The sequence below is a fragment of the Platalea leucorodia genome, assembly GCF_965183815.1.
Source record: "Platalea leucorodia genome assembly, chromosome: 11".
Lineage (NCBI taxonomy): Eukaryota > Metazoa > Chordata > Aves > Pelecaniformes > Threskiornithidae > Platalea > Platalea leucorodia.
The window spans coordinates 12,160,342-12,174,214 of record NC_138833.1 but is presented as its reverse complement, the minus strand read 5'-3'; the positions used below and the strand labels follow the sequence as shown (position 1 = coordinate 12,174,214).

The following is a 13,873-nucleotide window of genomic DNA, read 5'->3' as shown; positions in this document are numbered from 1 at the left end:
TTCTCTCTCCACTGTACGCTTGAAAATGCTCTGTTTAAGACACAACTATGTCAAATAGTCTGTCACCATCTTCCAAATAACTCATATGAATGTCTTGCATTTTTCAAGTGGTGTCATAAAACGCGGGGCTGCACACGCCACAAACACTGACATATTTCACTAATACAATCCAGTAGCAGCATATGGAGAATATTTATACAAGTCTTTATTATTTTTTATGAAAGGTAAACAACCCTTTTGGGGAAATGGTGACTTGCGCTGACAGCATCTTTGTTTTTAGCAAAAAAAAAAAAACCAACGGGGGGAGGGTCAGAGGCTTTGCAAATCTAACTCATGGGGACAAATTCCTCTGGTCCTGTTGTAGGAAAAAATCCATTCTCCCCAAGATTTTACTGTCATTCATCTTATAAGCTGGTCTTGCTAAACTAGTTACTTGACACAGTAATTAGCAGAAATAACAAGAAGATACACATAAATAGGATCCAGATATTGACTAAGCGAGTCTTGAAACACAAGCTCCCATGCTTTAGAAGTCACCTCCTCGATATATTTTCATATCTTAAGGTCAAATACTTCTGATTCTGCTCATCAGTGCAGGGCTAACACTATGCAAAGTTAACTAGCTGCATGCGCTGGTCTGCTACAGCGTTCCCAAGCCCAGAAAGCAGTAATATTTCAGATGTCTGAGCCTAACTCTTCTTAATTGTTGTTTTGCTAATTGGGGTGGAGCAGTTTTGTCATGATTTTAGCTGTCAACGAGCAATTAAGTAGAATGCGGCATTAATTCCTTCTTGATCTCCTGAGGAAGGCCAACACACATTCAAACTCAGGTGAGAGAAACCAAAACTAATCAGTGATGCAGCGTTAGCACATGTTGTCTCACCAGGTGGAAAGCCAAGAAACCAGCACTGGCTCCCTGGAGTGCCAACAGCAGGGATCACTTCAGCGTTCCCAGCCCAAGCTGGTAAGGTACCAAAACCTCAAGCCTTTGCACTCGTGCTTTGCTTGCTGACAGCAATAACACCCTTTGAAGGCCATGCCAAGGTGACTCTTCATCAAATAATCTTTTTTTTTTTTCTTTTCTTAAGTTTTCTGGTATTCTGCCTTTGCTTTATAATATTCCAGACTAAAGACTGCTTGCATTTCTACTGATATTTAATATTAGCTCCTATTTTTGCAAAAAGATCTCTTCCGTTGCTAGTAACAAACTCGGCCCTCTTCTACTCTACTAGGAACAAACTTTTCGATATTTTAAGCACGCACAGAATGCAGAAGGACCTACACAGTCTCTTGTGAATCAAGTAGTGCTTGCTCACAGCAGGGAGAGGTAAGATAAGCCAAGGTAAAAGCTGATGGGTTTTGGGCTTTGTTTTTGAAAGCTGGCCTATTGATAAAGGAGGACCTCGGCCTCACTCCCTGCTGTCACGAACCAATACAGGGAACCGCAAGCTGAGCTGTGCCTTGGACCCACAGCATTAGCTTTGCAGGTGTAGAAAGGGAAGAGGCCATCACATGTGCAGGACAACTGCTCCAGCCCAGCCCAGCCCAGCCCAGCTCACCAGCACTTTGGCCCTGGGCTCAGGCAGGGGGTGTTTTCCCATTGAATCGGCCAGGCAGGTGCAGGGTCTGCATTCATGGCTCTGGCGCTGTGGAAACCAGGAACTAACTGGGAAAGAAACTGGGCAAACCCATTCCCCTTCTCAGCTCACAGTCACCATGGAGACTTCAGCCAGAGCCATGTGAAAGACCCAAGCGATGCTCTCCCAAACAGCTTTCCCCTGGGAGGTGGTTTAAGATCAAGACCTGCTAATTTGAAACTGTCAGTTTTCACTACCTTTGCTACAATTCTTGTTTTGCTTCCCTTCTCCATCCTTCTGGGACACTCCTGGCTGGCTCCTGCCTTCAGTCCTGATGCACTTTTCCAAATGACGTCAGTGCCGGGTCCTCAGGTAGCGTGCAAACTGCACCTCGATGGGAACGAACACTGGGTTCCTTACTGTACTCTTTATTCAGATGCTGGAAAGCCACTCACACACACATGCTCACTGGCTTTCCCAGGCCTTCGCAACAGAGGACTAAGATTCGCCTTCAAGCTCCAGAGGAAGGGCTGCACTGAAGGAGAGTTTCCGTGTTGAAAGATGGGGAGCAGATCTCTTTTTCCCTTTGCAACTGAATACCATCTGCTCCCCAGATCACAAAGCGCCCCAGAGCGCTGATGGGACCGGTAAGCACTCTCCCTTCCCTGCCTGCCTTTGGGAGCCTGGTGCAGGGAGCAGTGCCAGATTTGTGCGGTGTTTGTTTGCCCTCCCAAGGAAGGGCAAAGGCACAGTATAGCCCAAAGGAAGTGGGATGCACAACTCAAGGGACCAGTCTGGCTTTTAGGGTGCCAGCACTTAACTCTTGTGCTCTGCTACATCACACAGCGGCCTCTAGACAAGTTCCATAATCTCACTGTCCCTCTGTTTCCGTCTATCAGAAGGGGATAACGGCCTGTTTCTAACATGGAAGGACGCCTTGATAAATGCACTAATTATCACCAGACACCCCACCCAGCAAGCGAGAAAATAAAGGCCATTTATTTGCCTAAAAATCTTCTAGTTATAAAACTGCTACCAGAAAACTCTGCAAATCAAGACCCTGGAACCTGATTTAATTAAATCAATGAAAATGATATCATTAATTTATAAGAAAGCTCAAACCTAACAGGAAATTGTTTATATTGACCAGCATACAAAATCCTTTCATCGAGCCACTCGGCAGTACCTCTGCTATCGAACAGCCCTTGCAGCCCAGCTGCACCTCCGCTGCTCCATTTGTCATCTCAATGCACCATTTGTTCCTCAGAACACAGATCATCTTACACAAAGCAGTTGTCATGCGTCTTCCTAGTCCCTACCATCCCAAGCACTTTACACATTCCTCTCCACATGTGCTCATAAAAATCACTTGCTCTAAGAGTTTTTAAATGGGGCTTGTCAAAACATCAAGATAGAAGGTGTGCAAGACAGAACCTCAGACTTCTTATGCTACTTGCTGGAACACTCATACACACAGCCTTATACAATAGGCTTTTCTTTCCACAACATACCACTGAGATATTTGGACATGGCTTGTAAAGGAGAAGAATCCTGCTGGGAGGGGAGGCAAGAGAAACACAACAATCTTAAAAGGAAACTTCATGCATGTAAAAGCCTACAAAAAGCAAAACCTGGCTATCTGTAACAGAAATGATTAGGAAGTGATTTAAAGCAGTTTGGAAATACCGTTGCAGTGGCTGGTTGAACACCTCCTTTAGAATACAAATATTTGGCAGGATACTTATAGTCCAAGGGGAAAAGCTCCTGAATTCCCCTATCCAAGCACAGCAGGCCACAGTCTATTCTCAGCGAAGAACATAAATTTTGGGCAACTCCAACAGACATGAACAAGTCACTGGATTTATCTCAATTTAACTGATTTCAGAAAACTTAAAGAAGCGATCCTCAAGACAAGCGCTCTCAATCTCAAACACACTCAAACCCCTACTAGACCTGCTATTGTGTAGACAGCAATTGCCGATTTATTGACTGCAAAACACTGTGGATCAAGCCTTAGTATTTGCTAATATCTCTGCTGAAATTGGCCTTTAATAGTCCAATCCAACTCCCATTAATGAGGAAGGAACAACACCTATTTTCTTTAATGGAGCTAAATGAAGTTGTAGCAGTTAGCATCTGATCGGGAAAAATAAAACATTTGGACCAATGAGTCTAACTGGCTGCATTTTATCTGATATAAAAACTTCAAATCTAGGGCTACAACAGAGAAATTATATTGCTGTTTATTAAAAAAAAAAAAAAAAAAAAAAAAAAAAAGGTGTTGAGAAGTGGAAATCCACCTCTCATTCACTTGGGTGTAATTCAGAAGTAACCCTGGCAAAGCCAGGGCAGCTCCAGGAACATAAATACAAAGCGACAGGGGAATCCAGCCTACTATTCACATCACATATTTCATGCTTCTTTCTATTTCACAGTAATACACCAAGTTAAGCTGCTTATTAGCCAGGCACATTCTCCTAACCACAGCCAGACTTGTATTTTATGTTGGGCTTGCCATGAGTACGGACTGCCCTTTAATCATCATTCTGTTGTCATTTATGGTTCCACTTCAGAAGATACTTGCTTTAATACACAAACCAGATAGCTGTTAGCACTGCTGTACCCCAGAAGAGAGAGGCATATGAGTAATGCCATGAGAGGGACTTAGTTGTAGCCATCCCTATTTATACAAACCTGTTGCACATTTTCCTAACAATCTATACTCTCAAATACTTCCACTGGCCCACACGATGCTGTGGCACATGCTTCCAAGCCCCACAGCACACCAGCTCGCAAATAACGACCTTCCCAAAATGACCTAATAACTGTGCCATAAAGAGCAAAAAGGTTGTTGCACAGGTGGTCTTTCATGGAATGAAGAAAAGACCAAATTTTTATTAGCAGAATCACTAATGGACACATGGTTCTCACGTGATCTATTTATTTTTAAGAAATGCCTGGTATCAGATAATGAAGTTCTCCTAGAAAACAAAAACAAACCCCAAAACAGCAATTTTAAAACGCACGCTGCAGCCTGGCAGCTTATGAATGAAATGCTCCATAGGTGTTTATGTACATTTATAATTTACTACGCCACATTAAGAAATAAGACAACTGCAAAAGACAAGCTGATGCTCTCCCAGCTGCGTACACTATGTAATGATACCTTCTACCAGGGCTTAGCCAGCCTCACAAACAACTTCTCACTTGGGAGACAGACGGATCCAAAGGATCCCAATCATCTCCAGCAACTGAATAACAAAGAGCAGCGACTCTGCCTTTATAAAGTTTGTATTGCTGGTGTTTTAAAGCAATACACACTGAACATCCGAAATGCTGTTTAACACATGCACATGCCAGGAACAAAAGCACAAATCCTGTCCCTGGTGCGCAGAACAAGTATACAAGGCTTGCGCCGGCAGCCTCCACGGAGGCTGAGAGGAACAGAAATCTCTCCTCCAGGTCTTGGCAGAGCAGCAGCCAGGAGAGAGGCTGCTAACCTTGTCCTTCAACAGTGCTCAGAGATGAGGAGCACTAACTGCACCTCTCCCTCCATCAGGACACAAAATGCCAAGGGACACTGCTCCTTAGCAGGGACAAATACCGTGGCCTATTGCCTGGTTCTCACCTCCCGCATGTTGTGTGCATGAGGCACAAGTGGTTCGGCTAAGTTGAAGTTCGCCCCCAGGTCCTGGAAGAGAAGGGTCCCATCTCACCTTGCTGTACTCCAGACCTTGCTTTCATCCTGCATCCCGAACTTGTATAGGACCACTGCTAATCTCACACGAAGGCAGACATCTGTATCTGACAGCTCATGTAGGACCAAAGAGCCAAGTACTCAACATGGCAGTAAGAAAATAGCTAAACAGCTAACAGCCTGGAGCCTTAATCTGCAAATGCCCAGGCTCAGCTACTGTCCCCACTGACTTCTGAAGAACTGCTCAAATGCCCCAAATTATTCAACTATTTAAAATATCTGCACAACTACAGGTTTAATATACACGTCAATTTGTCATGACAATGTATTTTAAAGAGAGTTCGAGCCCTGATCTTCCAAACCTTGCTTGCTTCCTGACTTGGTTGTGTTGGATGTGATTGACGCAGTAACCATTATTAAAATGACAAACTGACTAAAAAACAAAACAAAACAAAAAAAAACCCACACCACAAAACAACACCTCCAAACAAAAACAAAAACAACTTCAGCACAGAACTACTTGATTCTGTCAGGTCAGGACTCCGATCATGTGCCATGACCCAAAAGGATAAGTCAATAAACCAAATTAACTCCATCATCTGTCTTTCACTTTTCCTCCCCCCCCCCTTTTCTGCCAATAGGTATTGTGCCTTACCTCGACCTTTTAGAAAAACACAGAGGACCCCACCGTGTCTGTGACCAGGTGACAGTGGGGGTCGTGTTAGAGACCCCCAAACATCTCCCACTATTAAAACCACTGGATTTGCAGCAGCTTCAGCTGTTAGATTGCAGGAAGGGAACGCGAACATGCCACTACTCAAGTAAAAAGCACACCCAGTCTCTAAGTGGAGAGTCACACAAAGATTTTAAGGCTTCATACCCAAACCCAAGGGATGCTGCTTTCTGAAAGACATGAAAGCCAGAACCACAGACACTGGGACTGCAGGGTCAGCCCCTCTGGAACATGGCACCCAATTCAGCCAGCCACACAGTTAGTTTTAAGCATGCTCCCAACTCAGGAAGAAATCTCTAGGTGCAGTTTTAAGCACATGACTAATCCTATGAAACTTAGTGAGACGTAGGCTCTTCTTTACATCCTCACCAGGAGCAGACTCAATATAAACTTGCACAGAAGCGCCTGGCTGATTCAGGCCTCACACAGTGACTGGGTCACAGGATAATTCATACCACACTTTCACATGCTCTTGATCTTTCAAACTGAATTTCCCTATTGGATCCACCGTTTGCAGCTGCACCTGTAGCCTTGGTGAATTATTTCATACTGTGTCATCCTAATGGCCGAATCATAAGTGACGCACAGAACTGTAACCCCAAACTCCTTTCTGGGCAGGCAGATAAGGAAGCTCTGCAGAGTTTCAGTTCCACGAACAAGGCGACAGATTTGAATGAAGTGATGGAAAAGACGGGACGATCTCAACAGCCACCTTTGTTCTCTGCAGACCCACTGAGTACACATCGCATCTTGCCTGTGTTCCAGCTTCAGTACCACTGAAGTCCCCTGGCAGCAACCCAGGGACAGCCACCGAGCCCCGACGCTTTCAGAGGGCACCTTCTCCAGTCCACAGGGCAGAGCGAGGGACTGTGGGAAGATGTTCCCAAAGTCCGTTCTCTTGCCTGACTTCTGTACCCCTGCATGATCCTCATTTCTGCACCCTCTCCTGAGCTCCAGCCCTGCAGAAAGCATCAGGCCTTTTGCCAGCACCAAGGTGGAATGTTGCTGCAGCTTCTTGCACTCGGGGCTTTCTCTTCTATCTGCTTTAATTTATGGAAGATACGTGGAACACCAGCCCCAAGCCCAGATGACCAGGCTGTACATGGTATATGATGTTTATACACATGCACTGGAACAGACTATACATACACGTTCAAAATTGCTGTAATCAGGAAATGAGCCATGAAATGTGTAAGCGACAGCACATTAATAATCTGTTTTATAGCTTAAATTAGAATCTTTGGAATTTCACAGCCGGAGACTTTTAAATAGGTGAAAAATGTGGTAATCACACTTAATGATCACACTGTGATATGCGCTGCATCAGAGCTAGGAGTGAGGAAACCTGAGCAGAATGGCTATGAACTACCGGCACATTCAAAAAAGCATTTAACGAACCTCAAGAATAAAACACATAGCCCAGGCCAAAAGTTTTTTTGCTTTTGGTCCCGCTCTTCAGAAATGAGATCCCATGCGATCACAGAGATCAAATGCTGTGCCTCCATCTCTTCCTTTCAGTTAGCACTGCAGATTAGCAAAGGATTTGACCGCTTACAAGTAGTGAGCATTTAGCGGTGAAAAGAAAGCCTTCCCCAACTGAGGAACATGGTTTATTATTGTACTTGCCCATGCACATTTCACCCCAGGTAGGCAGAGTTAAAATACACTCCTGGGTATCCGCATTTTGATTTCTTTTAAAGAAAAGAGCAAGAATTGACAGACCAATCGCAGTAATCTTCTAGGCTCCAAACCAGGGAAACCCTTCACAGTTTTTATAAGTTTAGACATGTGCTTATGTTCTCTTTACACCAACTTGACTTTACATACAATAAACCTGATGGAAAAATTGTGGAAAGAATGAGTATTTCAGCAAAATAGACAGTTGCTGCTAATTAATCCTGTCCTGTCAAGCTGCTGAGGCATAACCAAAAAGGTAAACCAAGAAAAAAATAAACCAGCTATATTCTATGAAAACAAAGTCAATGTTTGTCTACTGTGAAAGTACAAAGTCAGCAGGGCAGACTGCTTGGAAGCTTATAAGAAAGCAGGAGAGAAATGTTTTTTTTTGGTTTCTTTTTTCCTCCAGTCAAAGTTGGCTTCTTCTAAAAAACAAAGCAAGGCTAAAGATGAAAGGCCGCCTTTTCTGAAGCCAAAGATGAAGAATACAAAGAATATTAATGACTAACAAGTCTGTCTGTAAATGCCATGAGCTTAGCTGTAGCAGGGACAAAAAGGAAGAACAGCACTGCTATTAAGTAATGAAGTTTCTGATCTAACGAGCAGCGATGAAGGCTGATTGGGTCATTTACAGAAGGGAACGTTAGTTCAGAAGAACACAGGTTCCCTACGGAGGATAAAAGGAAAGAGGGAAAGATGCCATTATATACATGCAAAAGCTCAGGATGGTTGTGGTTCATTCACAAAGCACTTAAAGGTAGTAAATTCCCAATTAGGGCTTGTCTGTCCCTTACGCGTGTTTGTACGCACAGGTACACCAGATGGCTAATCTGTGGGAAACTCGAGAAGTGTCGCAAATTTGTCACTTGCCTTGTATCACAAGGCATTGGATTTTGATGAATCACATTTCCTAAAGGAAAATTTCAAAACACATGGAAGCTTGCCTTTGTCACGGTTATTTGACCCGGCACGAGCACGCCTGGCCACCGCAGCTTCCCGGGACCACGGCATCCCACAGTGCTCCAGGGGGGCCTTACTGACGAAGGGCAGAGCAGCAAGGGGGGCAGGCACCAGCCTCTCGCCTCTGCGCTGCCATGCAAGATCAGTGCAAAGCACGTCCCTCTGCATTTGAAGTTTGCTCACTCTCTTTTGAGAAATTCTTTGAACTTAAGGAAATGAAGCAAAACAAAACCAGGCAGGAAAAAAAAAAAATCAACTCAGAGCCAAAAGTGACAGTACACAAACATGAGATTTGCAAACTGATTCATTTGCCAGCTCATAGGCATACACACCTAGTGTGTCTATATTTATATGCATCAACTCAGGCTCTCTGCTCGGCAGAGACATTCTGAGTATTTTTAAATCAGCAAGAAATCAAGAACACTGCACTCACAGGAAAGAAAATGGAAAAATCCCTCTTTCTCTAAGCTGTGACCATTTGGGTTACAGAAGTCTTGAGACAGCAGCTCTCCTTGCAACTTCCAGCAAGACTGAGAGACAGGACGGATACAGAATTTTCTCCGAGATTCTTTCCCTTGACAGGCCACTGCTCACTCCTGCAGACAGACCGTATTTTGGATTGGAGTCTGATCCAGAAGATGATATGAGAAGCCTTTGTGTTGGGATGGAAATCTGGGGAGCATTCTGATGGTGTGAAAGACGGCAATATTTAAGCAAGTACTGCCAGAGAGCTGTGCTGCTGCCCCTGCCTTACAGGGCTGGGAATGAAAGGCTGCAAGTTCAACGCCCAGTTTTATCCATAACCCACAGTGGTCTCAGCAGATCACCAAACTCTCTCAGCATCTCCTTCTGGAAAATGGGGATAACGACATGGCACAGCAGCATCACAAAGGTTTGTTAATGCTTGTAAGCACTTTGTAGATAAGGAACATCAAGACAGCAGTGAGAAGAGGGATTTGGGGCACAGACAGACATAAATCCAAAGTACTCATACCATATACTCTTTTTAGACAAGCATAGCAGCAGATCAGCTCCCTGCATTTAGTGGTTGTGGGCTCCATCCTCTCAACATACTGAGCACTCTGCCTTTGATCCAAAAAATGAGTCCAGGGAGAATATTCACATGTTTAATGTTAATCATATGCTTAAATCCTCTGAATCTATAAAGAGGGTAAAAGAGAAAAGTGTTCCCCAGCTCCAAAACAAACAAAAATTCCTGGAAGTTATATTTAGGACATTTAGTTATTTCTCGACCAGCAAAAGAAAGGCCTTTGCTACACACCTGCTAAGCTTCTGCATGCCTGAAGAAACCTGCAGGTGGGAGAAGTGTCCGGAGTGAGTTTGCTTAGAGAAAACATTTTTAACATAATGAATGCGATGCTATTAGAAAGAAGCATCCCAGAGCGTTTGAACCTACTGTTCCACAGGCAGAGCAGTCCTTGAGCAAGGAAGTGAGAAGAAAGAAAAAATTAAGTTTACTAAGGAACTCACCACACAGATTTAAATTTAGGATTATGAATTCATTTGCTGCTATTAATTCCTTCATTTAAACTGTCTCCTGTGAGAGAACAGGTCTTTCTCAGAGGACAGGCACTGCCACCCGGTCCTCACAGACATCATATGCCATCAGCAGCACCTAGAAAGCATTTAGGGCTCTGTACCAGAGAGCAACAATACTGAGCAAAAGGCATTGGATCTCCCTTAAAGCCTTGTTCTTTTTAAGCACACGCTGCTCTCTCTCAGCTATCTGAAACATCAAACTCAATTTACATCCTGCTAAACTCCTGGCCTAGCTAATGGCTTGGGGCTACCAGTCTTCTACACTCGCTGGCCAGAGTGTCCAGAAGTCTCTGCTCTTGCATCAACTCCACCTTGACTCGCTTCCTGCAGGTGCGAGTCAGCGGAGCGCGGACGCAGCGCCCCTTTTGCACAGGCCAGCTCGGCATGGCAAGAGCAGCTCCCTGCAGCGCTGGGGTGCGCCCAGCTCCACGTGGTCGCAGGCACGCTCCTGCAGAGCGGAGCGCTTCAAGCTACATCCATGACTGCAGCGTGGACGTATCCCTGACCAGATCAGCATCTGCAGCATAAACAAATAACTGGCTTCCAGAGATGATTTTCAAAACTCTGTTAAACAAGCATGCATAGCAAGAAAAGCCTCAGGCAATTAAAGGACCACTATCCAGAGCTTCATTGCTTTAGCAGATCCATAAACATTATCCAGCTTACTCACAGCAACATCACGCTTCGCCAGCGATGTGAAAAGGACAAATCACTCTCTCACCAGCGTCAATCACCCAAGATGCTAAATAAAGCTGCTAATTATATCTAAGGATTTTTAAAGAATCCTTTAAGATTATGGTCCCCAAATTTGATTAAACAACACTTTAAATCCTTTCAACTGAACATCAATAGATGAAGTTGACTTGATGGTATAATAGAAATGTTTTCTCCTCAACTAACGGCTTTTTGAGAAGCGTGCTGCATTTTAACAGTACACACCACTTTTAACTTATACCAGAGGGAGCTATATCAGTCGCACCTTACAAAGGGTTAACAAGGTAATTATCTTCCTTGGTTGGCTGAATTAGAGCCATACAAAACGCCGTGCCTCAGAGGAGGCAGAAGTGTATTCCTATCTTCACCTGCTGTAAACCAAGAACCACGAGGGATGGAATTACATCGCTGGGTGAGGCTGTAAGAACTCCAAGGGAAGTTAACGCAGCAGTGGAAATGCTGGTTTTGTTTCTCCACCTCCTTTGCAAGACACTTTGCCGTCCCAAGGTTTGTAAGTACTACAGAACACCACAAAGTTCACTGCTATTGCAGCTCGTTAGCATGAGCTGGCAGACCCCACCACTGGGGAAACCCTCTGGAGAAGAATGAACGCCCCAGAAGACACCACGGTGACTTTCTCACCATTTTCCTGGAGGAAGAAGCAGTCTCTCATGAGGGGGTAAGCTACAAGGTGTAACTCCAAGCCTGTGCCATCTCAGAGCACCTCTGACAATAACCTGAGACCTTTTAGACATCTCTCGTGCCTTTGCTGTATTCAGTGCCTCCGCTAACATCACCCCGGAGGACAGCTCTAAACAGACTTCACTGCCAGGCACTTTCCCTTGGCTACAGCCTTGACTCCTCCTTTGCTCTACCATTTCTTTGTTGTAATCTGTGAAGAGCCGGAGGGTAGCAAATGAATGCGCTCCCCGTCCTCACTGCTTTACCCAGGCATCCTTCCCCATCCTACACGTGCAGTCCACTCCTCCTCCCATCCCTAACAAAATAAGTGAGATTTAAAGAGTCCTGGAAAGCAGAGCGCCAGCAAAGTGCATCTTTCAGTGCCGAGGAGGGCAGAGACGCCTCCGGGCAGGAGGTGCCATTGGCTGCACCACAGAGCGCAGGTACCCCCCAGCAGAAGCTGAACCTGGGTGAGGACTGCTGGAATACACCTTTTGGGCTATATTGGCTTGAGAGCAATAATGAAATTCCAGTCTAATTTCCTTCTGATCTACAGCTCTAACTCCCATTAAATCAATTACCAATGTGGTGTCACTCTGGATTTTTGCCTTAAATAAGGAGCCCGTAAAGCTACTAAAACAATGACAATCTTTTTATCTATGAAATACCTGCCGAGGAAATTTCTTCTGTGGAATATAAGTGTCAATATTTTAGATTTCAGTAACAACACAAAATGTGCCACCACCACCCTACTTGGAAAACACAGGGGCAGGGAACTGTATTAAAGGAGCATCACATCTAGAGAATACAGTCCGAGCACAAATGGTTCCTCCCCTGCACTTCTCTTTTCCCCCCTCATCTCCCAGCGTTTCATGCTGCGCCAGAGCATCGCTGAGGGATCAGTGCCCAGCGTGGGTCCTCACACAAGCCACCCGAACACCCCAAGCTATACGGTGTCACCAGGACCACCCTGGGTATTAAAGCCATCACCGACAGACGGGGGCTGTGCAGCTGCTCCCATGTCCTGTTAATTAGGTACTATGGACACGTTCATGCTGTAAGCGCATCTTTGACATAACATAGCATGACAATTTCTTCAGAGTCACAGAAATGCAGAGCATACAAATAAACCTGAACGCTGAAACCATTTCATTGTTCGTAAGAACATGCACATTGCACCTGTTAGGACCAAGGGCACTGCCTCTGCCTTGGAGCCGATTATTTCAGCCTCTAACAAGCCTGCCTGTCTTGGAGGGCTGTTAAATTCCAGGAGTAAATAAAGCAAAACAAAATTATTTTACAATAAGAAATCGTTACCGAATATACAGAGAGAGGTCTTTAAACCCAAGGTAAAGGAAACAACCCTCAAACTGACATTTTTCCCTGAGCTTCTTGCAACCGCTGAGTCAGTTTAAATTAAATTTAGCTGAAAGAAAATAACTCTAAGATTGATATTGGTGAAGTCGTACCCTGAAACAAATGTTTGCGAGTCCAGCTGCCACCCCCCCAGCCCAGGACTCCTAACAGAGAGGGAGGCAGGACGCTCGCCGCGACACGGCCCGGGAGCGCTCTCCCAAACCCCATCCCGGCAGGAGCGACCAGCCCGCAGAGGCGACGCTCCCGCCGCGCCCGGAGGGAGCCGGAGCCGCGCCGCAGGGAGCAGGTGGCAGCGCCGGGCGGGAGCCGGTCCCCGCAGCCCAGCCCCGCCGCCAGCCGGGCCCCCGCCGCCAACACGCGTGGGGCGCCGGGGGTGGGGGTGGGCGTGATTTTTACGCGGAAGAGGGAGACGGAGGAGCGCCGGAGAGAGAGGCAGCATCCCCGGCTGCGGCAGCGCGGTGCGGGCAGGGCGCCGGGGGAGGGGGACGGGACCGGCCGCGGCGGGACTCACCGAGCTACGCGCGCCTGCTGCCCCCGCTGCCGTCCATGGGGGCGGCGGGGGGACCGGAGCCCGCTGCGGGCGAGAGCCGCCCCAAGATCCGCCGCATCTGCCCGCCGCCGCCGCGGAGGAGGAGGAGGAGGAGGAGGAAGAGGAGACCGCGCCGCGCCGCCCCGGAGCCCCAGCGCAGCCCGGCCGCAGAGCGCCGCCTGCCCGCCGCGCCCGAGATGGGACCGGCTGCGGCGGGAGGGGCGGCCCGGCCGCGGGGGCAGGTGCAGCCGCCGGGGGGGCGGCGCGGCCCGGGGGCGGGCGCGGCGCGGGGCGGCGCAGCTGGCGGAGCGGGGCCGGCTGCGCCCGGGGCGGCGGCGCCGGCGGCCGTGCGCGGTGAAGGGGGGGCG

At 46.7% G+C, this 13,873-nt stretch overlaps 1 protein-coding gene across 1 annotated transcript in view; it reads right to left on the bottom strand.

Annotated features, from left to right (window-relative positions):
- The window catches only part of RASGEF1C (RasGEF domain family member 1C), a 75,007-nt gene extending 61,385 nt beyond the window's left edge, over window positions 1–13,622 (bottom strand). The window contains exon 1 of the mRNA XM_082324419.1: window positions 13,488–13,622. The gene's annotated coding sequence lies outside the window, so the exon portion shown is untranslated. The remainder of the gene's footprint in view (window positions 1–13,487) is intronic.
- Between the last annotated feature and the right edge of the window lie 251 nt (window positions 13,623–13,873).